Source organism: Cnephaeus nilssonii, assembly GCF_951640355.1.
Source record: "Cnephaeus nilssonii genome assembly, chromosome: 18".
Lineage (NCBI taxonomy): Eukaryota > Metazoa > Chordata > Mammalia > Chiroptera > Vespertilionidae > Cnephaeus > Cnephaeus nilssonii.
In genome coordinates, this window is record NC_137089.1 from 13760947 (window position 1) to 13786748 (window position 25802).

General features: G+C 42.5%; 1 protein-coding gene across 9 annotated transcripts in view; it reads right to left on the reverse strand.

Moving 5' to 3' along the window:
- The window catches only part of NCALD (neurocalcin delta), a 317544-nt gene that overhangs the window by 72650 nt on the left and 219092 nt on the right, over positions 1-25802 (reverse strand). Inside the window, exon 1 of one of the 9 annotated variants that reach the window (XM_079796604.1) lies at positions 3115-3253. The exons of 7 other annotated variants lie outside the window; for them this stretch is intronic. The gene's annotated coding sequence lies outside the window, so the exon portion shown is untranslated. Of the gene's footprint in view, positions 1-3114; positions 3254-25802 lie in introns of those variants that run through there. One more of the 9 variants, XM_079796611.1, reaches the window with a different exon arrangement.

Consider the following 25802-nt stretch of genomic DNA (forward strand, 5'->3'; position numbering starts at 1 on the left):
TATCAATTCACACATGTACTTTACACTAAACTTGGAAGTTACATAAGTTCTTTAACCCTTTGCACTCGCTTGCTTTTTTCTCGAGCTGCTACAGATGCTAACCGTGTCGAGTCACACTCGACATCCGAGTGCAAAAGGTTAATGCACGTTTCAAATATTGTGCACAAAGTACCTTCTAGAGTATTCCTTCAGCTATGATCTCATACAGCAATCTGCATTCTTCATCTAAGTACTTCTTGCTTATTTTCTCTGAGTGATAAAGGTCCCTTCGTCAATACCTATAGTCTTCTGTGGTCCATGGTTTTAACTTGCCTAACTTGCATTAACACTATGCATTGTTCCTTTTAACCCCTATCTAACCAGGTAAGAATTCCTCAGTCCAAGTTATGTAAGATTACTTATGGATTTCAAGGAGAAAAATAAGAGAAAGTTACAGCTTGGTGGCTATACGGACATATCATTCCTTTTCACACAGAAATCCCAGAATACTCTGGGAAACTCACCCTTTCAGAGAATAAAATCAGATGTGGTGAAATTGAATGTGGAAATGATGATGTGGATTTTGTTTGATGCTGTTCTATGACCTTTTGGTGTCACTAACTCACATATCATTAAACTCAGGGGGAGAGAGAATGTAAGGGGATCCAGGAACTTGGATGGAAAAAAATATTACATCTTTAGCTTCACTAACCTCAAACTGAAATTTAGTATTTATTGTCATTAAAATGGACGTCACAAACCACAGTACCTGGGATTTTGTTGCCAAGGATAATGGCAGATATTCTCATATCATATCATTATAGTTATCTCGAAATACTTTTTACCCTCATCACTACTTCAAATGCTGGTATTATTTAATAGAGCACAATTCACAATTTTTAAAAAATTGGTCAATATATTTCAATAAGAGTGGTTTCCTTTGTAATCTTGCAGACCTTATCTTATGCATTTAAAAAACAGCATTCTGAGAAGAGTCTATAGGCTTCACCACACTGCCAAAGAGGTCCATGACACCCAAAAGGTTAAAATCCCTGAAACTACACACGAGACAGTGGATAATGCAACAGCCAAGTTCCTAGAGTAAATCATTCCTTGCTAGTATTTGTTGAAGCTGAAACAAACTTGACCTTGAAGCCACACAGTCTCTGTGTTGTAAATAGATGATTCTGATGAGAGTCATTTCCCCACTTATTTTGCCATAAGAACAGACCTGTGGATTCCAAAGCAGCTCTGCTATTGTCGCACAGGTTGTTTTCTTCTAATGATGAACTTGATCATTGACACTTTGCTGAATTGTTCTCTTCTATCTCCTACTGCTGGAATCCAGTCTACTTTATAAGAGCACTGAATACGGTCATTTTATAACCTTAATTTAAAACATCATAGAAAGAGCATCAAGAAAGCTACTTGGAAAAGTATAATGAGAAATCCTTATTTTGAGTAAAAAACAAACAACTAAACATCAAAGTTCCCCACCAAAGACAGTGCTTTTAAATAACAGAGCCTGGTCCTATCCATGCTCATTTGAATTGCAAATCAATTAGCATATTTCTATGGATATTAAGACTATGACCTCTGAGTTATAATTATGAGATAAATTAAATGAGATGATGTCTCAATAGAGTTGCCTTGAGTAGACTTTTTAGAAAATGCTCCATGGAGACTCTGACCAAAAAATAGTCATTATCTAATGCCAGCAAGTTAAATGAATATTCACTCATTGAGAGCTATTGAGAAATCATTGATGCACCCACAATTACTCACTTACCACTGAAGTTAAATACTGTTCAAAATGCTCATCTCCAGAGTAAAGTAAATGCAATCAGAGAAACGAATAAAGAACATCAAAAATAAGAACAATATAGTCTTGCATTAACTTGAGATATAGTTCACATACCATAAAATATATATTTTTAATATACATAGTTAAACCGTTATTTCTATTCATCAAAATAGTAGGTGTATTACATGTGCTGCTCTTAAACCTGTGCTATTTTTTCCTGTAAAACTTGTGAGATTTAGAAACCGATTATACATCGAGTCTTTGATTAACTTCAATACCCGAGGTTTTCCTTGAATTATAAGCCACATAATGATCCAACTAGTTTACAACGATAGAAAATTCAAGATTACTAAACTTGGGAAGAAAACGAACTACAATTAAGGCACATAAACCCATGGGCATTTTATAGTGTTATAGGAATAAAGAAATAAAAGGCCTTCCTAATCAGTTATCAAATGATTCATTCAAGACCTGGAGCAAATTCTCAGTGACTGTATCGTATTTGAATTAAAGTAGATCTACCTATGGTAATTCAGTTTTAGGGCTACTGTTTTCTTCTAAAGGAATTATTTCCATTTTTAAATATAAAAAGAGATGATATGACTCCTCAGTAAAGAGCCTCCAATGCTTTTCTCTTCACAGCTGAATGTTCAGAGGAAGATGCTGAAAATGTGCACTTTGCTCTAACAACCAAAAAGCAACTGCAGGCACACATGTCAGAGCTCCCAGCCCAACTTCCTTGGCATAGTCCCGATTATTTTGTTCTAAACAGGAAGCTGTTGACAGTTTTCCCTGGTATTTTCAGAATACCCTATTTACAAGCAAAGCCCCAACTTCTGTTTCAAAGTATAATGTTCTTTCCCGCTGTGCCTATTGTTGCTAAGTATGAATGCTGCAAACGCGATAGAAACCAAATTCCAAACTATTCTGGGATGATTCAGAATAGGGCAGCAATTGTAAAAACAGCGAAGTTAGCAACATATTGCAAGCTATGCTGGAGTCTTTAAACCCAAAACAATGAGGGGAGGATTCCTGGAATTCGATGGGGGCATATTTGGCTCAAGCTGCAAAATCCGTATCTCTAACGAATGCCATGTTAGCATGTGCTGAGCAAGGAAGACGCTTACATTTTAACCTACTTCCAGAACATTAGTCCAAATCTAACCAAATTCCAGAGGCTGCACAAAATTAGCAACTAGAAGCCGCTTCATAGTTTCCCCGGGTACAACAATCATTGCTCATGAAGACACACTCGTGGGAGGTAAGAGAGAGGAGAAACCACAATGATCTATAAAACATCTAACCATTTGTGCATAAAGGAAAGGAATTACCTCACACGGAAGAAGGGCAAGATTTAACAGTCCATGCTCCGCAGCCCTGGAAGCGGCAGCGGCAGGCGGTGGGAGCGGCGTGAGGAGCGGCAGCAGCAGAGGCGGCAGCAGCCAGCATCCACCAGATTCTCACAGGCCTTTGACTGTGTGGACTCAGCCACAGACTCTGCCTCCAGCTGACGTCAAAGTCCCTGTCACATGGCCAGATGAAAGCCAAGAGAGCATTGGTTGTCGTAGCAACCACAGAACAGCTCTGAAATTATTTCAATAGGTCATCTGTCACTGTGATGTGTGTGTGTGTGTACACACACACACACACACACACACACACACACTCACATACCCTGTAACCATCACGGACAGCTCCCTCAACCCCCCAAGTGGTGACTCAAGAGTGCCTCCAACTTTCCTCTTTGGGACCTGGGTGTCTGTCCTTAACCGTGGCTTGCAGGAAAATGCATGCCACTCTGAAGTTGCCATCCGTCTCGCTTTACCAGCATGAAGCATGGGTCTCTATAGAACAGAAGGAAAGGAACTGAAAAATCCTGGAGGTGGTTTTCTGAGCGAATTAAATCTATTTGTAAGCAAATGGGTAAAAACAGCAGCTCTAAGGGGAGTTGGAAGAAAGGGCATTTTTAACACTGTATAAGAACCCAATCGATGTACTGAGCCGTGCCAGTGACGGAAAGAAAAACAAGAAACAGGGGGTGCTGGCCCAGAGTCAGATGAGGAAATCTAATAATCCCGACACCACCTAGGATGGGGAAATCGGGTGAGATGAATTCAGAACTCTTGCATAGCAAAAGGTCTATGCAAGGATGATGGCCAAAAGAGTTTCTACCCCGTGCTGCTTTAAGACAACCTTTGTAAAATTTTTTTGGACCTTTACTTTGGGGTCACCATACAGGTGCCAAATCCTCTCCTCCTAAATGCTCTGGTCCATCCCCCTCGGGGCTCAGCGTGGAGTCAATGGGTGAGTGTCCTGCCAATGCCAAGTTCAGCGAAGCCTCGAGCGGCAGAATAAAAACAGTCCCGTCTGTTTTCTAACTTCAGCCTCATTTCCTCTAGGACGAGCTAGCTTACTTCTAACACCACACGCATGCTTATTTCCCAATTTATTCGCCCTCTATATAACAGAAAGCCAATTACACAAAACGAAATAAAATCTACAGGAAGGTGCTCTGAAAAACACATACAAAAAACACATATTCCTTCAAAGGGCACAGGGGAGAAAAGGCAGGGGGAAGAGACTGCCCTGAAAACCCTAAGCTAGCGTTATCAGGATTCCTACTCTGGCGTCGTTTTAAATAAATGGGCAGCTCTGGGGTGTTGCAAATCTCGGTGGAAACTCTGCCAGCTGGGCAGATTACATTTTTGTCACTCTAAAAGAATGCCATTTCTTCAGTCATTCATTGCTTCTTGAACAATAAGACTAATGTCCAAGCTGTTTGGCATGGAATCTTCCTATTCCATCTTCCTCTCTCTTGACCTCTGTCCCAGCTCCAGTGGGGAGGGAAAAAAAAAAAAAAGTATTTTCATTTGAAAAGCTGTTTTCCTGATGTTATTAGCTGGAGCACCGCTAAAGTAAAACCAAGCCGCAATGCTTCCCCTTTAATTTCAGGTGAACGACAGCAGCAATTCACCTGTTTGCACAGAGACATCTGGCTCATTGAATCCAACGCCTGTCTAAATGGGTCAGGATGTGTCCCTGGTGGCAGATTTCAGTAACAGTCACAATTCACGAATTTGCAATTTGTTGACTTCTGATTCTCTGTTCCGAAATGCAATCCTAGTAATGAGGGGAATGCGAAGAGAGGGGAGAAAGCGTATCCTTCTAGACTTTCAGGGCCTCAGGGCCCTGAGCTGCCCCGCCTGCCTTATCATCTCTCTGACTCCAAATCCTGGGCTGCCTGAACTCTTCCTCTCACGCAGATCCAGCCTTGAAGAGTAAAACTGCAGTACCACGCTTTGCCAATAGGGGGTGTCCTCTGAAACCAGGAGCTCTCGGTTCTCAAAATTCCTGAAAGTCATGGCTTTAATGAGTTTCAAATTCAGCAAAAACTAACACTTCTAAAAAAATTTCTATTTCTTTTAAGACCAAATATATTTAACTCTATATTGACTTGATCTTAACTCATTATAAGTTAAAGCAATCAGTGGGCTGGCCTTCCATATGTACAGGGGACTCATGCTTCCAACCTGCCATTACTTATTTCCCTTTGCCAACTACGGAGGATGAGCTATGCCTCTTACAGCTGAGGAAGCTACTGGTCCCCTGTAGGGTTGAAATCGTGACGAGGATCTCTTCGGAGCTCAGAATTATATCAGTTTGGCTCATTAATCCAAATGTAGCTTGGAAAGATCACAGGAAATACACATGGGGGCCTTTTCCAATAGCAGCCCACACGTTGAAGGAATACGTGTCACTTTACTTTTTTAAATGACAACTCACTTTTTAGGTGAAAGTGACTCACTGAATTTAAAAGATATCCATTCAAAAATGCGTCTGCACTAGAGTTTAGACTTGCCGTGTGAGAGTCAAGGCTGCGTATTATTAGTCTGACCACTGTGCTGGAGATAACTGGTAAATGCCACTAAGCCAGTCTGACTTGGGTTCACACACCTGAATGAGCAGGTGGGCATGAGCAGGTGAGAATAACCAGCCTTTTATTTGATGTTTCTAGGTAGAGACGTTTCTGTGTCACTGCCCTAGCATCAGTGGGAAGGACATATTTTTTGGAGGCACTGGGTTCAATTCTCATCTGGGCAAATTACTTGAGTCTTCTGAGCTTCAGTGCCTACCTCCCAGGATTGTGGTGAGGATTATAAAGCTAACTAGAGGCCCGGTGCACAAAATTTGTGCACGGGGGTGGGGGGTGTCCCTCAGTCCAGCCTGCACCATCTCCAATCTGGGACCCATCTCCAATCTGGGACCCCGATCGGGCCTAAACGGGCAGTCGGACATCCTTCTCACAATCCAGGACTGCTGGCTCCCAACTGCTCACTTGTCTGTCTGCCTGATTGCCCCTAACCGCTTCTGTCTGCCCACCTTATCACCCTCTAACCACTCCCCTGCCAGCCTGATAGCTGCCTAACTACTCTGCTGCCGGCCTGATTGCCCCTAACTGCCCTCCCCTGAAGGCCTTGTCGCCTCCAACTGCCCTCCCCTGCTGGTCAAGTAACCCCTAACTGCCCTCCCTTGCCAGCCTGGTCACCCCCAACTGCCCTCCTCTGCCAGCCTGGTCACCCCTAACTGCCCTCCCCTACAGGCCTGGTCCACCCCCAACTTCCCTCCCCTGAAGGCCTGGTCCCTCCCAACTGCCCTCCTCTTCCAGCCTGGTCACCCCTAACTGCCCTCTCCTACAGGCCTGATCACCCCCAACTGCCCTCCCCTGCAGGCCTGGTCACCCCTAACTGGCCTCCCCTGCTGGCCTGATCATCCACAACTGCCCTCCCTGCCAGCCATCTTGTGGCGGCCATCTTGTGTCCACATGGGGGCAGCCATCTTGTGTGTTTGAGTGACGGTCAATTTGCATATTACTCTTTTATTAGACAGGATGTACCTGGTATTCTAGAATTCTCACACCCTGCCACAGGGTGGATGGCTCCAGGTGTGTCATTTCTTGCTTATATGTCTGACTCTGATAAGTCTTAAAAGACATTCAGGGAAAGAGTGGGGTATGATTAATCTCTACAACTCTACAGTTAGTACACAGCCTGAAACATAATATGTGCTCAATAAATGTTGAGTGACTCAAATATTGGGAAATAAATGCTGTGCAACAGAAAGAAATGGTTCCTGTGTCTTCCCACTAACAGAGAATAGAAAGCATTCCCTCACCCCACCCCACCCTTGCCCCCTGCAAAACACGCAAAGGAAGAAAAAAGAAAAACAAAACAAATTTTGATTTATCACAAAATTTTCTAGCAATGGATGGGCTCAAGTCAAATTACCAAGGAAATCAAACTTATCTCTACTAAATCATAAATACTTATTATGAGTGTACGTAAGTTATATGCGGATGTATTTTATGGCTACTGCTATTGATATTGGGTCGTCTTTTGCATTAATTGAGCACTTACTATATGTGGAACATTGTCCTAAATACTGCAGACATGAAATCATTTACTGTAATATCCTATGAAGCAGGTACCAGCCTTTTTCACATTTCACAACTGAAGAAACTTCAGCACATCAAGACTAAGTAACTTGCCCACCTTGTACCGGGCAGAGTAGGATCTACATCCCAGAAACCTGGCCCCATACATTTTTGGAAGTAATTTACGTTTTATATATGCTTAGAAAGAATTGAATTATTTCTTATGCTTATTTTACACTCAAGTTTTAATTTCTTATGAGGAGGAGAAAGCTGACTTATGTTTTCTGAGTCTGGGAACTGTAATGATCCCTAATCTAGCTTCGGCCTAAGGGGTGGTGGGGCAAGAAAAATCTAATCAGAACAATTTGAATCAAGGGAAATGGGCAAAGTAAAATAGTGAAAATATCCTGAATAAAACGGTACCGAGATTATTATAGTCTTCACTGAAACAAATATTTGGATTGCACAGGCTTGGGTAACTTTTGTTTCCCACTATGATGGAGTTTCATGTGTTCAAACAAATACTCTCACTGAGATAATATTCGCTGGAGTTTTTTTTTTTTAAGAATGGTTGGAAGGCTTCAAAGGGCAGCAAAGGCAGAAAAATCGTTAAGTTCCAAGATCTCAGATAAAACAAAAAATATATTGATGTTTGCCCAATACTCCTCACAGCACCTCTGCTTTTCTCCTCCAATTATTGGATAAAGTTTTTTAATATATATTTTTATTGATTGCAGAGAGGGAGAGAGAGATAGAAACATCAATGATGAGAGAGAATCATTGATGGGCTGCCTCCTGCACGCCCCCTACTGGGGACCGAGTCTGCAACCTGGGCATGTGCCCCCTACTGGAATCGAACCCAGGACCCTTCAGTCCGTAGGCCAACACTCTATCCACTGAGCCAAACCAGCTAGGGCTATTGGATAATTCATAAGTGGTGTTGGCATTCTCAGGGACTGGAGAGACAAAAAATTGGAGTAAAAATATTCAAAGCATCCAGGACTGTAGGGATAAAAATTCTATTTTTAAAAAGGGAATCACAGAGAAGAAGTGATCCCAACATTCTGAACAGTGTTTCTCTTGGAGCATGTGCCAGCTCCTAAATGGTGTTATATAAGAGAATAAGAAGTAGAGCATAAAAATACATCTAAGAGGATAAAAACATAAAGGGAGGGTTTAGCAGTCTCACAGTCCCCAGGAGACAAAAACCTGAGTGCAGGCTCTTCCAAGGAGTTTGAGTTGGTAAACACCCTAAGTCTTCGGGTCTCATAACGGGAAGGCAAAGCCCTGGAAGTAATGGAAAACAAGAAATAGATACACCCTCACAAAAGCCAGTTTCCATCCTGGAAGTATTATAACACCTAAGCGGATCAAGGTAATTTGCTCCTGTTGTAACTACACTCCAGAGAAGATTAACCCTCTCTAAAAGAATATGACATCACCCAGAGCCCTTACTATTTTTCATACATCACTTCTAACTCAATCCAAATTCATTAATCATGCCAGCAGACAGGCCTAACAGCCCAAAATCTAAGAGGAAAAAAATAGGCAATAGACATAGACCCACAGGTGATTCATCCTCTGTAGCTATCATAAGACAGGGATTTTAAAATAACTATCATTAATATGTTCAAGGGAATAGATGGCAAGATAGAGAGTTCCACATGTAAAAAATAAAACCTATAAAAGGGAGCATATTAAGATGAAATAACTGAAAAATACAACAACTGAAAAACACAAGAGGTGGGTTGAAGAACAGAGAAGAGAAAATTAGTGAAATTAAAAATAGATCAGCAGGCAATATCCAGACTGAAGTATAAGAAGAATGAAAAATACAGAAAAGAATGTAAGAGACATTTGGGACATGAAGTGTTTGGGAAAGAAGAAGAGAATAAAGAGACAGGACAGAAGCCATATTTGTAGGAAGTGGCTGAGAGATTTCCAAAGCTTACAAAAGATTCAAAACAACAGAATTAAGGAGCCTCATTGACCCCACCCAGGGTAACAAAGAAAATCACACACAGACACATTATGACCAACCTGCTGAAAACGAAAGACAACGACAAATCTTAAAGCAGTAAGACAAAAAAAAAAAGAAAAAAGAACATATTAACTTTAAAGGAGCAACAGCAGACTTTATAACTGTAAAACAAACAAATAAACGATTCCATTAGAAAACCAGCACAAGACAGAAAGAGATATTTCCCCAAAAATATATACAGATGACAAATAAGCACACAAACCATTTTTCCAAAACCATTAGCCATTAGGGAAATGCAAGTTAATACCATAATGAGATATCACTACATACCTATTAAAATGACTAAAATAGGGAATAGTAACAACACTAAATGCTGGCAAGGATGCAGAGACTCTGAATCACTCACACAGTGCTGGTGGGAATGTAAAATGGTGCAGCCACTATGGAAAACAGTGTGACAGTTTTGTTTTGTTTTAATAAAGGAAACATGCAACTATCATATGACTCAACAATTGTGTTTCTGGGTATTGCAGAGAAATGAGAACACAAAAGCTTGTACACAAATTCTTGTAGCCACTCTCATTGTAATGGCCAATATATGGAAACAACTCAGATGCTTTCAATGAGTGAATGGGTAAACACATTTTAGTAGATCCATACCATGGAATACCGCTCAGTACTAAAATGGAAAAAACTATTGATGCCTGAATATCGAAAGAATTCTGCTGAGTGCAAAGCCAGTCTTCAAACGGTCACATACTGTACAATTCCATTTATATAACACTAGAGGCCCAGTGCACGAAATTCATGCATGGGTAGGGTCCCTAGGCCTGGCCAGTAATCAGGGCCAATCTGTGGGGCAACTGGCAGGGCGATCCAGGGTCCCCGCTGGCACCTGCCTTGGCTGGCCTGGCACCGCCCGTGCACCAGCCCTGCCCCCCACTGCTGCCGGTCACCTCCCTCTACTGGCACCCGGGTTCGATTCTGGGCAAAGGCACGTACCCCGGTTGCAAGCTCCATCCAGGCCCTGGTCGGGGTACATGCGGGAGGCAACCAATCGATGTGTCTCTCTCGCATTGATGCTTCTCTCTCTCTGCTTCTCCCCTTCCCTTCCACTCTCTCTAAAAATCAATGGAAAAATATCCTCTGGTGAGGATTAGCAAAAAGAAGAAAAAAAAAAAAGAAAAAGAAAAGAAAGAAATACTATTTTAGCAAGGTAAGCAAAAAATACTACTAGAAATACAGAGGAAGACTTCTCAATTCACTTTTCTAAATATGCATGCACCTAATAAAATACCTTCAAGATAAATAGAAAAATCCACAATAATAGCATTGATTTAACATATATTTCTCTGTAACTTATAGAACAAACTAGCGTTCCCGTTGCAGGAAAAATCCTGCAATAGGGTTTCCTGCTGCACTCTACCCCGCCTCCGCTCCTCCCTTGTCGACCGCCCCGCCTTCTCAGCCAGCCCACCTGCTTTTCCCTTCGCCCCCGGCCCCGCCTCCGCTCCTCCCTTGTGGCCCGCCCCGCCTTCTCCGCCAGCCCGCCTGCTTTTCCCTTCACCCCCGGCCCTGCCTTCGCTCCTCCCTTCTCCACCCCCCGGCTTGCTTGCTTCTCCAAAGCTTTACTCCCTTCTGCAGCTCTTGGGTTCTTTGACGCTGTCTTGATATGCAAATTAGCCGCCATCTTTGTTGGGGTAATTTGCATACTCGTCCTGATTGGTTGGTGGGCGTGGCTTGGCTAGTGGGCGTGGCTTGGGCATAGCGAAGGTGCGGTCAATTTGCATATTTGTCTATTATTAGATTAGATAGCAAAAAAAAAAAGTAGGGCTATAGAATATTTCAGTGGCAAAATTAACCAACCTGATTTAATCATCATATGAAGAATGAGGATGTAAACAATCACAACAGGCTTTTTTTTTTTTTTTCTTAAATGTACTTAACAATACTGACTATCTGCTGGGCCATAGGAATGTCTCAACACATTATAAATAACTGAAATCACAAATATGCTCTTTGCACAGTGCAGAAAAAACACACAACTAGAAATCTATATGAAAAAGACAAAGGAAAATCCCTAAATGGAAACTAAGCAATGCATTTCTAAATAATCCATGGATTTAAAAGATTTACATTGCAATTTAGAAATATTTGAACTGAACACCAAAAATGTAATGTATCAAAACATACATGCATCTGAAGCACTATTTTTAAAAAATATTTTTTTATTGATTTCAGAGAGAGGAAGGGTGAGGGAGAGAGAGATAGAAACATCAATGATGAGAGAGAATCATTAATCGGCTGCCTCCCGCAAGCCCCCTGCTGGGGATCAAGCCTACATCCTGGGCATGTGCCTCAACCAGGAATCGAACCGTGACCTCCTGGTTCATAGGTCGACGCTCAACCATTGAGCCACGCTGGCCAGGCTAATGAACATGCACATAGATGTTAAAAAAAAACAACAAACACTGAGGTTCCACATTTGGCATGGCACTTTGAAGAATTCCATGGACCTGTTCCCCAGAGAAAGAAGCATAACTCATTAAAAATATTTTAAAATATCAGATAAAGTCTCTGGGAATCATCCTTAGGGCATACAGCCAATGAAGAAACATTTGCTTTTTGAAAATACTAAAACTTGATAAGAACTTTGAGGGTCTGTGGCACCTGAATCTTGATCCACTTCCTCCCCAAACTCTCAGCTCAGTTCATAAAAGTTTCATTCCGGAAAGGTTGGACCAATAAGATTGGGCTCCTTCTCCTTTAGCCCTCAGTCAAAGGCTACAGTATATCACTGGGAAATGCAAGCCATCCACCTTTCTCGAGTTCTGCTGTTAAATCCCGGGTGAGTATAGCCACCAGGAAAAAGAGAGAGGCCCAATCTTATTTAAGGCACAATTATTATATATTAAATCTATTCCCAGCTGTTAAAGTTTCCACCATCACAAATTGGGAACTTTATACAAGTGAGATATCACATCTATATATATAAAAGGCTGAGCAACCATCCGACCGTCCAACCGGCCCGTAGGTATGATGAGCACTGACCACCAGGGGGCAGGCACTCAATGCAGGAGCTACTGAGTTGTGGTGACTTGGCAGCTGCGGTTCTCAGGTGATGCACCCTGGAACCAGAGAGGAAGGAGCCTGATTCCGGGGTGCATCACTCAAGAACCACCCTCTCCCAATCCGGGGATGCAGGGGATGTCAGAGAGCCAGTTTCAGCCCAATCTCCACAGGCCAGGCTGAGGGACCCCACCTGCTGGAGGGACCCCGCTCACACCGCAGACGCCCTTGGAGCCACGGTGCCGCCCCAGGTGAGGCTGGCCAAGGAGGGACATTGGGAGATAGGCTCCGGGGTGTGTCCGGCCCCTCTCTCCCAGTCCCGCCCTGTCAGCCACTTGTAATTAATTTCCTTTCAATGTGCACGAATCCGTGCACCGGGGAACTAGTGTTAAATAAGCTTATAGAATTTCATGAAATTCCCAGGAATCCCTGGAGCAGAAAATAGAATGCACTATACACTCAAAAGCATTGCAGAAGAAATACTAGAGAGCAGCTCCTCGCGTCTCCGAGTAATTAAATGAGTAACTTTTAACTAATATTTGGTAAATATTCAAAGACTCTTTAAAGCATTTCTGGACACTGAGGAGTCACAGGCACAGAAGATAAAGAAAAAGGAGAGAAGAGACAACAAAATCACTCAAGGAATAAAAATGGCCTCTCCTTTCACCCTGCCTGCCTTTTCATAGATTGAATGAGAGGAATAAATCCATTCCTCAAAGAGAGAGAATTTCCCACACGAATCTAAGGATGTTGCTTTGTAGGAACATGGACCATGAATCAGCTCTCTCTATATTTATTCTCCCATACAAAAGGAAAGCTGCAAAATGTCACTTTTCCATCAGCAACATCCAGTACAATTAGAGCAACTCTGGTAATAGGATCTTTGTTTTTGCTTTTTGGTAAAAGACTGTTTGAGAACCGGAGCTGTCTCTGCAGCCACACCGCCTTTGTTGCATATGTATAAACCCAACTTGTACCGATCTTCAAGGATCCTAACCCTTCCTATGACCCCCGGATAAAGAAATAGGTCTGGAAAGCACGAAGAAGCCGGGTGATTTCCGTGTGCCCCTATCAAAAGCTGCAACTCCTGTCAACAGCATAGAATCAATCCCGGAATTTGTCTCCAGCTCAAAGTCATACACTTGGTTGAGTGTTGGCATTAAAGGTAGGCATCAAAGATTCTTGCTGCTATAATGTAAAGAATATAAACTGCGGAGTCAGGTACACTCAGATTTAAATGTGGGCTCCCCAAATATGACTTTTCATCTCTGTGACTTTGGACAGTTTATTTCATCTCTCTGAGCCTTGATTTTATTACCTTGCAGGGTGGTTATAAAGAGTGATGCTCAATTTAGTAGCGCATCTGGTACAATTAAAGAGACAAAATTAAGCTTCATAAGTAGGAAGAATAATTCAGAAATGTGCTAATTAGGGTCCAGTTTACCCTAAATGTATGCTTTCCAAAAAAATGGATTTATTTGAATGTGGTTTTCTGTTTTCATTGCATTCCTTAGTAAATTATAATTGCTCTTTTTATCAGAACTATAAGTTTATATTTCATTGGCTATATTTCCATTTAATAACAGTTAAAAACACAGCATAGAATTATATTTAGCCTATTAAATTATTTATTCTTTATAAAACAGAGAAATAGAACATTAGTTTATTAATTTGCTGATACTAGCTTCTCTTCTAAAAAATCCATCCCTAAAAAAGCACCACATATTCTATGAACTGCAAATGCCCTGTTATTTTTTAAAATATTTTTATTGATTTCAGAGAGGGAGAGAGAGAGAGAGATGGAAACATCAATGATGAGAGGGAGTCATCCATCTGCTGCCTCCTGCACACCCCACACTGGGGATCGAGCCTGCAATCTGGGCATGTGCCCTGACCAGGAATCAAACTGTGAGCTCCTGGTTCATAGGTTGACACTGAACCACTGGGCCATCCCAGCTGAGCAAATGCCCAGTTATTTTTAATGCAAAACCTTTTCCATAATAACCTTTTCACAGATTTATATAAAGCATATGTTCTAACACTGTCAAGGATGTACATCTTGCTTTGAGAAAATCAAATGTATATAAATCCTAATGTAGCAAAAGAAAATCAATTAGGACATTTAAAGTACAACTACCTCCTGTAGTAAATATAAAATAAAATTTAAATTACAAAATAAAAAGATTTATTATAGCTTTTCAGAAAGACATTTGCCTGGAGGAGGCAGCGATTTGGAATATTCCTGCCAGCGATTTGGAATATAAGGAAGCAGAAAAACCCCAAACAGTATTACATGAAATGTTAAAGGGTCTTCTTTAAGAAGAAGAAAAGAAAGAAAAATATGAACAATAAAATGGCAACAAATGCACATCTATCAACAGTTCAATCTGAAACATATTCTAATAACTGTGTATGGTGTCAGATGGGGATGGGATTGACTGCGATGATCCCTGGAGAAGCACAGCCAAGTGTGACAGAGCCTCCGGGAAGAGGGGTGTCCCTCCCGGCTGGGAGCAAACCCACTATTGAAAAACCTCCTGCAGCGTCTTCACAGCGGGCCCCCTAGAAGGCAAAGCGTTGCCCTGATGGACCTTTGGCAGTTCTATCATTCTGGAATTTCTATCGACAAAACGATTTCAATTGCAATAACAGTATTGTCAATGGCCAGACTATGGCCCAGGTCAGAGAACATGGTGCTCCCTTGCGATCATCTACAATTAAGATCTGACCCAGCACTGCAGGAAAGGGTGTGTTCTCAGACTGGCTGGAAGGAGGTGGTTCATCTCCAAAGGTATGCTGGAGGGTATTTCCTGTCCAACCTGCCTCGAGGCTTTTTTTAATTTCCTGTCATCTTATCTGTGGAAAGCCACAATATGTTTTATATCGGTATCAACCAAAGAAACAAAATGTAATTTCTCTCTGAAGAGGCATCTTATCAATGACTTCTCTTTTTGCCTAACCAGCTTGAGTGGGTTCTCCCTCATCTGAAAGCCAATGAACTCTAACACAAACACAATCAGCACATCTTTGTGCCTCCCTAAATTAGTGGCATTGATTTCTTAAGACGGAAAAAGACCTTGGAGATTACCTCGCTCAGTTCGTTCATTCATCCATCCATCCATCCATCCATTCATTTCATTTATTCACTTAAAACTATTCAATGAGTACTTTCTGCGTGCATCCGGCACTGTGCCAGACTAAGGGGAAGGGAGGGTTTAGTGAATAAGAAACATTTAGAGGCGGGCCTCACGGAGTTTGCAGTTATTGAAAAATGACAACATTTAATAAATAAGAAGTGCTACCAAAGGAGCACTGCCTGGTGTCAGCCCAGGAGGAACTAACCCAATCTGGGATTTCACAGCAAAGCTCCCTGGGGACATGGCCCTTGAGTGAAGAAGAGAGAGGAGGAGTGAGCATGCAGAGGAGGTGGGAAATGCGTTGAACAGAGAAAACAGTGGGTTTAAACCCTCAGCGAGGAGCAGCAGCGTGGCACGAGAGAGGAGCTGAGAAAGGGGCCAGGATGGCAGAATCCTGAGAAGCATAAGTGGCACATGAAGCATGAGGCGAGAGTGGGGCCGCTGGTGGAGGGTTTGGTAACCTGTGTAACAAGGCAGCGCAAGCCACTTGCTCAAGACCAGACAGCTGACAGGTGGCAGATGGGACCCGAGCTCATCTGAGCTCCGACATAAAGACCAATGAATATTTTAAAAGCAATGTTCTTTTAGAGTTGCTTTTCTGATTCTAAAGGTAACACAAGCCGGTTATAGAGCAAACCCCTCTTCTTTGGCACCAAGACGACTATGCAAATGGCCCCAGGTGTGCCGTGGGGCATCACGTGATCACCCTCAGCACATCCATTCTCCCAGAATGCCTTTAATTACAGGGTTTGTCCAGATTGGGCCCTTACAAAAGTCTCAGGATTAGGGTTCACGGAAAATCCGCCTGGTAGAGAAAGCACCCCACACCCTTCCCCATATGTCAGCTGCTTGCCCGTTTTTACTGCATAAAACTGTCGACTCGAAAGATCATCTAGTGATTACACTCACAAAGGCATCCCTGAAAAATCCTGTCTGCCCATCCCCTGGGCTCTCTATGGCTTGGTCTTCAGAACGTTTCTAACCATTTTAAAATCAGAAGATGGTTTTGGTCACCAACCACAGAAGCCACTCAGGATGGCGCGGCCTCTCTCCACACAGCTGGCAGATCCAGCCCTGGGCCCGGCCCGGCCCGGCCTGAGCACCCTGACCAGGAGGCATGAGCCAGCGGAAGGCCCTGCTTCCCCCTGGGCAGACGCTGCAGCCCCAGGGAGCCCGCTTTCCCCTCCTAGTCAGGTTGTGGCCAGCAGACGGTCCTGGGACTCCTGGCAGCGGACACAGCGCCCGATTGAAATGCCATCCTCACCCTAGCTGGTTTGGCTCAGTGGATAGAGCGTCGACCTGCGGACTCCAGGTTCCGGGTTCGATTCCAGTCAAGGGCACATGCAGGGGTTGCGGGCTCAATCCCCAGTGGGGGGCGTGCAGGAGGCAGCCGATCAATGATTCTCTTTCATTATTGATGTTTCTATTTCTCTCTCCCTCTCCCTTCCTCTCTGAAATCAATAAAAATATATTAATAAATAAATAAAATGCCATCCTCTTCCCAGTTAATTGGCAGACCGTGTTTTAAAGACTTGATGCCTTAGAATTCGTTCTTTTCGGATTGTCATTTTATTTTCCTGCCACCCACATAAAAGAAAATCTCTTTTGCCTGTCCCTGCGGCTCCCGAGCCTAATAATAATCACGGTTTCAGCCTCTTTCCTCGGGTTTCTGACAGCATAAAAAATGCAGGTGCACAGAAATAAAATGCAGCTCCAGCGGCTTTGATTCTTTAGCCGATCAGCTACTCCAGTCCCCCCACCCCCACCTGCCCCGCACAGGAAAGAGGCTGAAGTGATAGAAAGATGCATTTTACTGTCCAGCTGCCAAGAGGCATTGCCGACAAAGAGGATTTCAGAATAAGAACCCTAAAGAGAGGACGGTCAGAGCATCCCATTCACAGCGCGGGCGGGCAGCCTGAAAGACGCATTGTCCCCGCAGGTCAGGGGGAGACCCCTCCCGTGAATGCAGCACTCTGAGGAAGGGCTAAGCCACCCGTTTTTTAAAATAGCCCCCCCGACACCAGAAATTTCAAACATGATTGGGTTCTCAGGGAGCGATACAGGTGTGAGATAATGAAGCATCTAAGAACAGCAGCTTCTCCGAAAACAGCTGCGGAAAGGATAAAGATACAATTGGTCCATTTAAAATCTGTACCGTGGATGGACGCTCCCCCCCCACAACACCCCCAAACCCCCCTTAACATCTGCATTCTGAGAGCTGTGCCAGGGATGTAGATCCCACCCCCAGCTGCTAGAAAGGGGAGGGGTTCTGAGATGAGGACTTTGCCCTGGGAGCCTTCAGAAACATATTCTTTTAACTGCCCACATATGAAACATCATAAAGTGGAATGCTCAGAAAAAAATATTCACCCATTCCCTTATCCTGCACAAAACCTTTCCCCCATTTTTTCTCACACTGTCTTCTAAATTTTAATTTGAGAGAAAAAAATAATACAGTTACAGTAATAATATTTGATATGATTCTTTTTTGGCTTGTTTTGTCCTGGGCCCAGGGCTGACTGCTTTGGGTGAATTATCTCATTTGATCTTCACAATAGCCCCAGATGGTAAATAACATTACTACAGACATGAGAACGCTGGGTTCCAGGAGAGCGACTATCACTTGTCTGAGGCGCCTGACTTAATTTGTGAAGCTAGATAGTTCATGCAAGAGCTGGATCAAATCAGAAGCCAAAGATTTTAGAAGCCAAAGGTTTTCCCTTTTCCCCACTGAATGTGAGCTAATGACTACCTTCTCTAAGTGTTCAAAGCCTCCAAATTTATTCCTTTCCATTACTACATAAGTGCCAATAAACTGCTATGCCCTGGTCTATTTACTAGTAACCTGCTCAGAAACTAATAACTTATACACATCTTTATACATTTACTTGTTGTTCGTTATTTCCCGGGGGAAAAGGCTAATGAGAGTGATTCATAAGTCGTAAGTATGAAAATTATTGTGCCTGTTGATACTATTTCTCTTCAGACTTTTAAATAAACTGAAACTTTTTATTGCCACTAGGAAGAATCGAATGAATTATTATTCCCCATGGGCAAGCCAGTGCTGCATCAGCTATGTGTGTGTATACACATATTTATAATAATAGCAACCATATGTATTCTTTATTTATTGCTCTTAGTTTAACAAGTGCCAAATAACAACTGTCATCACTTGGATTTCTATTTCTTGACCTACTGGCGAGGTTGAACATTGTGTCATATATTTGTTTGCCTCTTATTCCCTTGTCTGTAAATGGTAGTTAGGACCTCTGTTCCTTTATTCGTTGAGACCAGATTTTGATCCTCACCTGATAAAGCTTCGCACAAGACCCAGCCTGGTCTCTTCCCCTCCCCGTGTCCCATTCTCCACAGTGAGAGGGTGATGGTGATGTCAGCTCTATGTACACTCCGTTCCCATCCCACGGGCTCTGACAGAAAAGTGTATGGCAGGGCCAGGCCATTCTGGCACTTGCTGTCACTCATGCACTTCTGTATATGTTCTTGAAAGGATCTGGGGTCTTAAAGAAGGAAGGACCTCATCTGCAGTTCACACTGTCCTAATGCTTCCAGAAGTCACACCCGGTGAGGTAAAGAACTCAGTAAACTTTTCACCAAGTGAAGAGGAGAAGAGGGAACCCACGTCCCAGCTGGAAACACATCCCAGCAGGGAGAAGCCGAATGACTGATGATGTCCCACGAGAATTTCAGGAAAAGGGGGCCGAGGCCCCAGGACCTTATAAACCCAAAGGTGAAACAGTGTCAAAAGTGACCCCTCCTCTTAACTTTTTGCTTCTCTGAAACTCTTTATTGTCTAGACCCGTGGTCGGCAAACTGCGGCTTGCGAGCCACATGCGGCTCTTTGGCCCCTTGAGTGTGGCTCTTCCACAAAATACTACGGCCTGGGCGAGTCTGTTTTGAGGAAGTGGCATTAGAAGAAGTTTAAGTTTAAAAAATTTGGCTCTCAAAAGAAATTTCAATCGTTGTACTGTTGACATTTGGCTCTGTTGACTAATGAGTTTGCCGACCACTGGTCTAGACCATTTTGAATTAAGTTATCTGTTACTAGCCATCCAAAGCATTCTAACTGATGTAGAAGGATCTCTTTTATAACTATAAGGATAAATACTCAGATTTATTCTTATTACTAAGAGGGACGTCAAGTATGAAGCTGAGTGGGCTGTCAGGAAGTCAATAGCCATCCTCCGCCCTCCACCTGCTGACCTCAGGGATTGGTACAGGGATCATTGTAATCCTGCTTTAAGGAAAAGATGGCATCAAAACATAAGGTGCTTTGAGGTATTAAGAATTAGGGATTAGCTAGCTTTAACATTTTAAGACCAGGGACTATGACTCTTCTGTGCACTCTGTATTCACAGCATTGAACAGTACCTGGCATATGGTACGAGCTCAAAAGGTATTTGTTCAATGAATGAATGAACGAATAAATGAATGAATTCATTTTTAGGGTAAAAACTCCCCAAAAAGAGGGAGAGAGAGATCGATTACATAAATTTAGATAACTAATTCACGTGTGGTTTCTCCAACTTGAACTAGGGTTTAAGAATGTGAAAAATAAAGGAAAACCAGTCATTTAAAATTTTCTGAAAATTGATATGCAGTTTCTACAGTTTTTGCCAAAGCAATAGATGCCCTGGAGCCCTAACAGGTTTGGCTCAGTGGATAGAGTGTTGGTCTGCGGACTGAAAGGTCCCAGGTTCGATTCCGGTCAAGGGCATGTACCTTGGTTGCGGGCACATCCCCAGTGGGAGGTGTGCAAGAGGCAGCTGATCGATGTTTCTCTCTCATCGATGTTTCTGACTCTCTATCCCTCTCCCTTCCTCTCTGTAAAAAGTCAATAAAATATATTTAAAAAAAAAATATATATATATATATACATGCCCTGGAGAACAAGGAAGCTCTGCTGAAGAATGGGATGGGCTCTGAAGGCATTCTGGTTGTGTCAGGATGCATAAAAAGGCTAATGTTAAATTAGCTTTTCCCGGTTAAACCATAGCTGTAAATGTCAGGATATTCTGACCTTTGACCCTTGACCCTCAACTTCTTCAAAACAATACACTTGAAAATAGGCAGCCAATATCTGAGATATCTACATTGGCACCAGCCTTCTAGTGCCTTTCAGCAGGAAATGTCAAATTACCAGCAAATGGCAAAGTAACCGGGGAGCAAGACCAAATGGGGACATGTTTATCATGGTAAGTAAATCTGCATGTGAAATTCCAAAGAACAGTCTTGCAGAGGAAGTGAATACCATGAACACCATGTGTGCAAGTATGTGTGCACACACACACACGTATGATTTCATTTATCCACTACTCTAGGCTGAATGTTTTCATACTGTGTTGAAATTCTAACCTCCAATGGGATGGTAGTTGGAGGTGGGGCCTTTGGGGGTGAATAGGCCACAGGGACAGAGACTTCATGAATGGAAGTAGAGCCCTAATAAAGGAGGCCCAGATAGCTCCCTCGCCCCTTCCGCCGTGTGAGGGCACAGGAAGAAAACACCATCTATTAACCAGGAATCGGGCCCTCTCCAGACACCGGACCTGCCAGCACCTTGAACCTGGACTTCCCAGGGTATGAGTCACCCAGCGTGGTATTCTATGAAGGCAGCCCAAATAAAGACATCTACATTTGCACTTGAAAACTCAGATCATTTCAAATTCAACCAGTTGCTTCTCTCCCCCACCTCCCACCCCCAGAAAGCTTCTAGACACCCAACATACAAAAGAGGTAAATCTTGGATATATGTATATGATTTCTCACTTACAGATCTTTTTAAAGCATTGAACATATTGTTTATTGACTCCCGATCAAATTGATTTTTATGTTTGTTAACGTCAGTAAAAATGAATATAACATAAAATAATATTAAGCACTTAGCATGGTCTAGCTACAGTGCCGAGAACTTAATATACATTCACCAATGTATTTTTACAATGACCCTGGAGGGTTAGGTATTATCCTCACTTAATGGACTATATTACAGAAAAATTAATAACCTTCCCAACGTCATACAGCCAGGAAGTAGTGAAGACAGAACTCGAGCCAAGTTGTCCCTGAAGATCATGGTTCCTGTGCTCTGGTCCTGTGTGGCCCATGAGGGAGGCAGGGCCTTCCAACACCAGCAATTCAATAACCACACATTTCTTGAGCCCCCCTTAAATGCTAGCCCTCTTCCAGGCCCTATGTGGGGTCCAGAGATGAACAAGGCCACCACTGCCATCCTCCAAGTGCTTACAGTCTATTGGGAAGAAATGACAGAGAAGCAAAAAGACATTCTGAAACCTGTGCTATGAGAAGATTCTAGCAAAGAGCTCTAGAAGTTCAAGATGGGCACCTCTATGCACTGCAGTGTGCATCATTTCTTTGAGCTCATAGTAGCATTACAATGGGAAAAAAACACCCTGGCAACCTATTCCTATTCTTCCCATATCCAATTATTTCTTGGGCTGCAAGAAAAAAATTGCAATTTTTTCTTCCAGCCTATAAAGCCACCACGTGTTGGCTGGAAAACGTTAAGCAGAGTTCTTGTCCCTGCTCTGGAAATGAAGAGCTATGAAGCCTTTTCTGAGATACTGCTTTCTGGGGAAATAAAAGTATCCCCTACCTCATAAAGTTGCTGTAAGTATTAAATGAGAAATATTTGTATGTTGCCTGCGTCTGTGTAAAAGCATAAGTCCATGTCAGTTGACTTCCTCCAAAACTTTCAAAAGAAACAAATTACAAAAGATAAACTGGAGAATGTGTTGCTTGATTTTTTTCAGTCATAATTCATCCTTAAGTATCAAATAAATGAAAGCTACTTAAAATTGAAAATATTTTGGAAAACGAAGAGAAAGCCACGTGAACATTTACTCATTCATGAAGCTGGAGAGGGGGTGTGACACGTTGCATTGTTCCACATCAGGCTCTTGTAGAACACATTTCACCTCTGTATAAAGGAGAGAAATGAGCTGGTCATTTGCCTGCTTGCTCTCAATTCAATTCCTTCCCTTCCATGCTTAGCTCTGTTTTGCAGGGAGCCGTACCCTGCAAGCTGCCTTCTCCAGAATCCTGCCAACTGACTTCCAATTGGACCCAAGCAGTGGGAGACACTGGCATGCTTCTGGAAGGTGGAGGAGAGAATCCATTGTTCTTCCTCTCTCTGCTTCCTGCTGAGCATCAGACAATGGCAATCAGTTCTGGCAGTGGGGGCAGCGGGCGGCTCTGGGCTCCAGTGGCCTCTGCAGTTCCAGCAGTGGCATCAGGAGGCTGAGAGCAGATGCAGACTCCGACGGTTCCAGTGAGCTCACGCCTCGCAATGGGCTTCCCCTCTGCCCTGTGGTTCTCCTAGCAGCAGCAGCAGCTTTATGGTCTCTTCTCTGAGTTATCCCACCTTCCCTTTTGTTTCTTAAGTCCTTTGTTTCACGACATATCTAACCTGTTTTCTGTTTTCCTGATTAAACCTTCACTGATATAATTAATTAAAAAAAATAAAAGAATGACAAGTCCCTTTCTGATGACCCGGATTATATTCAACCAAAACAAAGCCCATAAAATGCAATCTAATTGCTTTTACAAGCCTTTTGAGGATATAAAACTGCCCTTTGATATTTTGCACTTACGCAGAGTTCAAGAGTTTTCTGATGACAAATGGATGCTCCTCATAGAACGCCAGAATCATTTTGGCAAGTAGTTATAGTTTTAGGAAATTAAAAATATAGTCATCATGTAGAAGGTGAATTTCCCCTTCTGTGGTTAGCAAAGTCATAAAATTTTCCACTTAAAAGAGAAGACAAAGAAAGATCTTAGAGCTGGCTAAAACACTAGGGTCCTGGAACCTCTGTTGAAAAGGCTGCAATTCTAAGAGGCACACACATGAAAGATAAGGATCCTTTAATGTTTTTCCTCCAGGTCTAAGTTTCCATCTATAAGATCTCCCCATTGGTGAACATCACTCCAACCAATAACTTGAGTTTGGCCTGCCTTGGATTTTCACAGAGCTCTTTAGGACAAAGGTATTAAAATAATAAATTTGGCCAATCCTTAAGAAAAGACTACCATTCTACAGGTTTCTTTAAGTCAACATCATGGGGGGGAGGAAGATCATTTCTAGAAAGAGGGAAGCAGACAGGTCTGATGTGTGTCTTTTGTTTTTCATTTTTGAATTATTTTTATTTTGAATTACAGTTGGCATATATTATTGTGTTAGTTTCAGATGTACAGCCCTGTGACTGGACATTACATAACTTACTAAGTAATCATACTGACAAATCTGGTACCCTTCTGACACCATACATAGTTATTAAAATATTTGACTATATTCCCTATGCTCTACTTTATATCCCCATGACTATTCTGTAACAACCAATTTTTAATCTCTTCACCCTTTTCACCCATCCTTCCAACCCCACTCCCATCTGGCAACTGTCAAAATGTTCTCTGTATCTGAGTCTGTTGCTATTCTGCTTGTTTGTTTTTTATTTTTTATTATTTTTTAAATTTAATAAATCTTTATTGTTCAGATTATTACAATAGTTTCCCCTTTTTCCCCCTCATAGCTCCCCTCCACCCAGTTCCCACCCCACCCTCTGCCCTTACCTCCCCGTCACTGTCCTCATCCATAGGTGTACGATTTTTGTCCAGTCTCTTTCTGCACCCCCATACCCCTTTCCCCCTGAGAATTATCAGTCCACTCCCTTTCTATGCCCCTGATTCTATTATATTCACCAGTTTATTCTGTTCCTCAGATTTTTAATTCACTTGATTTTTAGGTTCACTTGTTCATTGCTTGTTTGTTTTTTAGATTCAATTGTTGATAGATATGTATTTATTACCATTTTATTGCTCATATTTTTTATCTTTTTCTTTCTTCTTCTTAAAGAATACCATTTGTCATTTCATGTAACACTGGTTTAATGGTGATGAATTCCTTTAACTTTTTCTTGTCTGGGAATCTCTTTATATATGTCCTTCAATTCTAAATGATAGCTTTGTTGGGTAGAGTAATCTTGGTTGTAGGTCCTTGCTTTTCATCACTTTGAATATTTCTTGCTAATCCCTTCTGATCTGCAAAGTTTCTGTTGAAAAATTAGCTGACAGTCTATGGGAGTGCCCTTGTAGGTAACTAACTGCTTTTCTCTTACTGCTTTTAAGATGCTCTCTTTGTCCTTAAACTTTTGCATTTTAATTATGATGTCTTGGTGTGGGCCTCTTTGGATTCATCTTGTTTGGGACTCTGTGCTTCCTGGACTTGTATGACTATTTACTTCACCAGGTAAGGGACGTTTTCCATCATTATATTTTCAAATAGATTTTCAATTTCTTGTTCTTTCCTCCTTTTGGCAGCCCCATGATATGATTGTTGGTACACTTGAAGTTGTCCCAGAGGCTCCTTACACTATCCTCATTTTTTTGGATTCTTTTTTTCTTTTTACTGTTCTGATTGGGTATTTTTCCCTTCTTTATATTACAAATAACTGATTTGGTTCTTGGCTTCATCTACTCTACTGTTGATTTCCTGTAAATTATTATTCTTTATTTCAGTTAGTGTACCTTCATTTCTGGCTTGTCTTTTTCTATGCTGTTGAGGTTCTCACTAAGTTCATTGAGCATCCTTATGACCTGTGTTTTGAACTCTGCCTCTAGTAGATTGCTTGTCTCCATTTTGTTTAGTTCTTTTCCTGGAGTTTTGTTCTATATTTTTCACTTGGGACATGTTTCTTTGACTCCTCATTTTGGCAGCCTCCCTGTATTTGTTTCAGTGCATTAGGTAGAGCTGCTACATCTCCCAGTCTTGGTAGAGTGGCCTAATGTATTAGGTGTTCTGTAGGGTCCAGTGGCACAGCCTCTCTGATCACCCAAACTGGGCACTCCAGGGGCATCCCCCCATATGGGCTGTGTACACCTACTATTATAGTTGAGCCTTGATTGCTGTTGGCACATCAGTGTGAGGGATTTACCCCCATGTTGAACGGCTGCAAGGACTGGCTATGAACACCAACCACCAGCCTCCAATCACTGTGGAGGATCAGCCCTTGCGGGTGCTCACCCCACATAGCATGACTTACTTCAGTAGGGTTGTTAGGTACACTGGCTCTTTCTGCGAGGTGCAGGCCAATGTCAGCTACCCACCTGTGTTCCGCCCAGGGCCACCCAGCATGAGCTGCAAAACAATCTGTAGATGGCTGCTCTTGTGCTGGGCTTGCAGGTGCCCAAGAGAGGCCAAGTTGTGAACCAAGTCCAGCTAGTGCTAGTGCTGGGCCTGGGGCCACTTATCAGGAGGTAACGGTGCTGCTTGCTTGAGAGATTTTAGGATAATCTAGAGTCTGAGCCAAGAGAGGCCATTTCTATGCAAAAGCCACTGGAAACAGCCTGGCTGGGCCTGAAATTTGGGTGGGG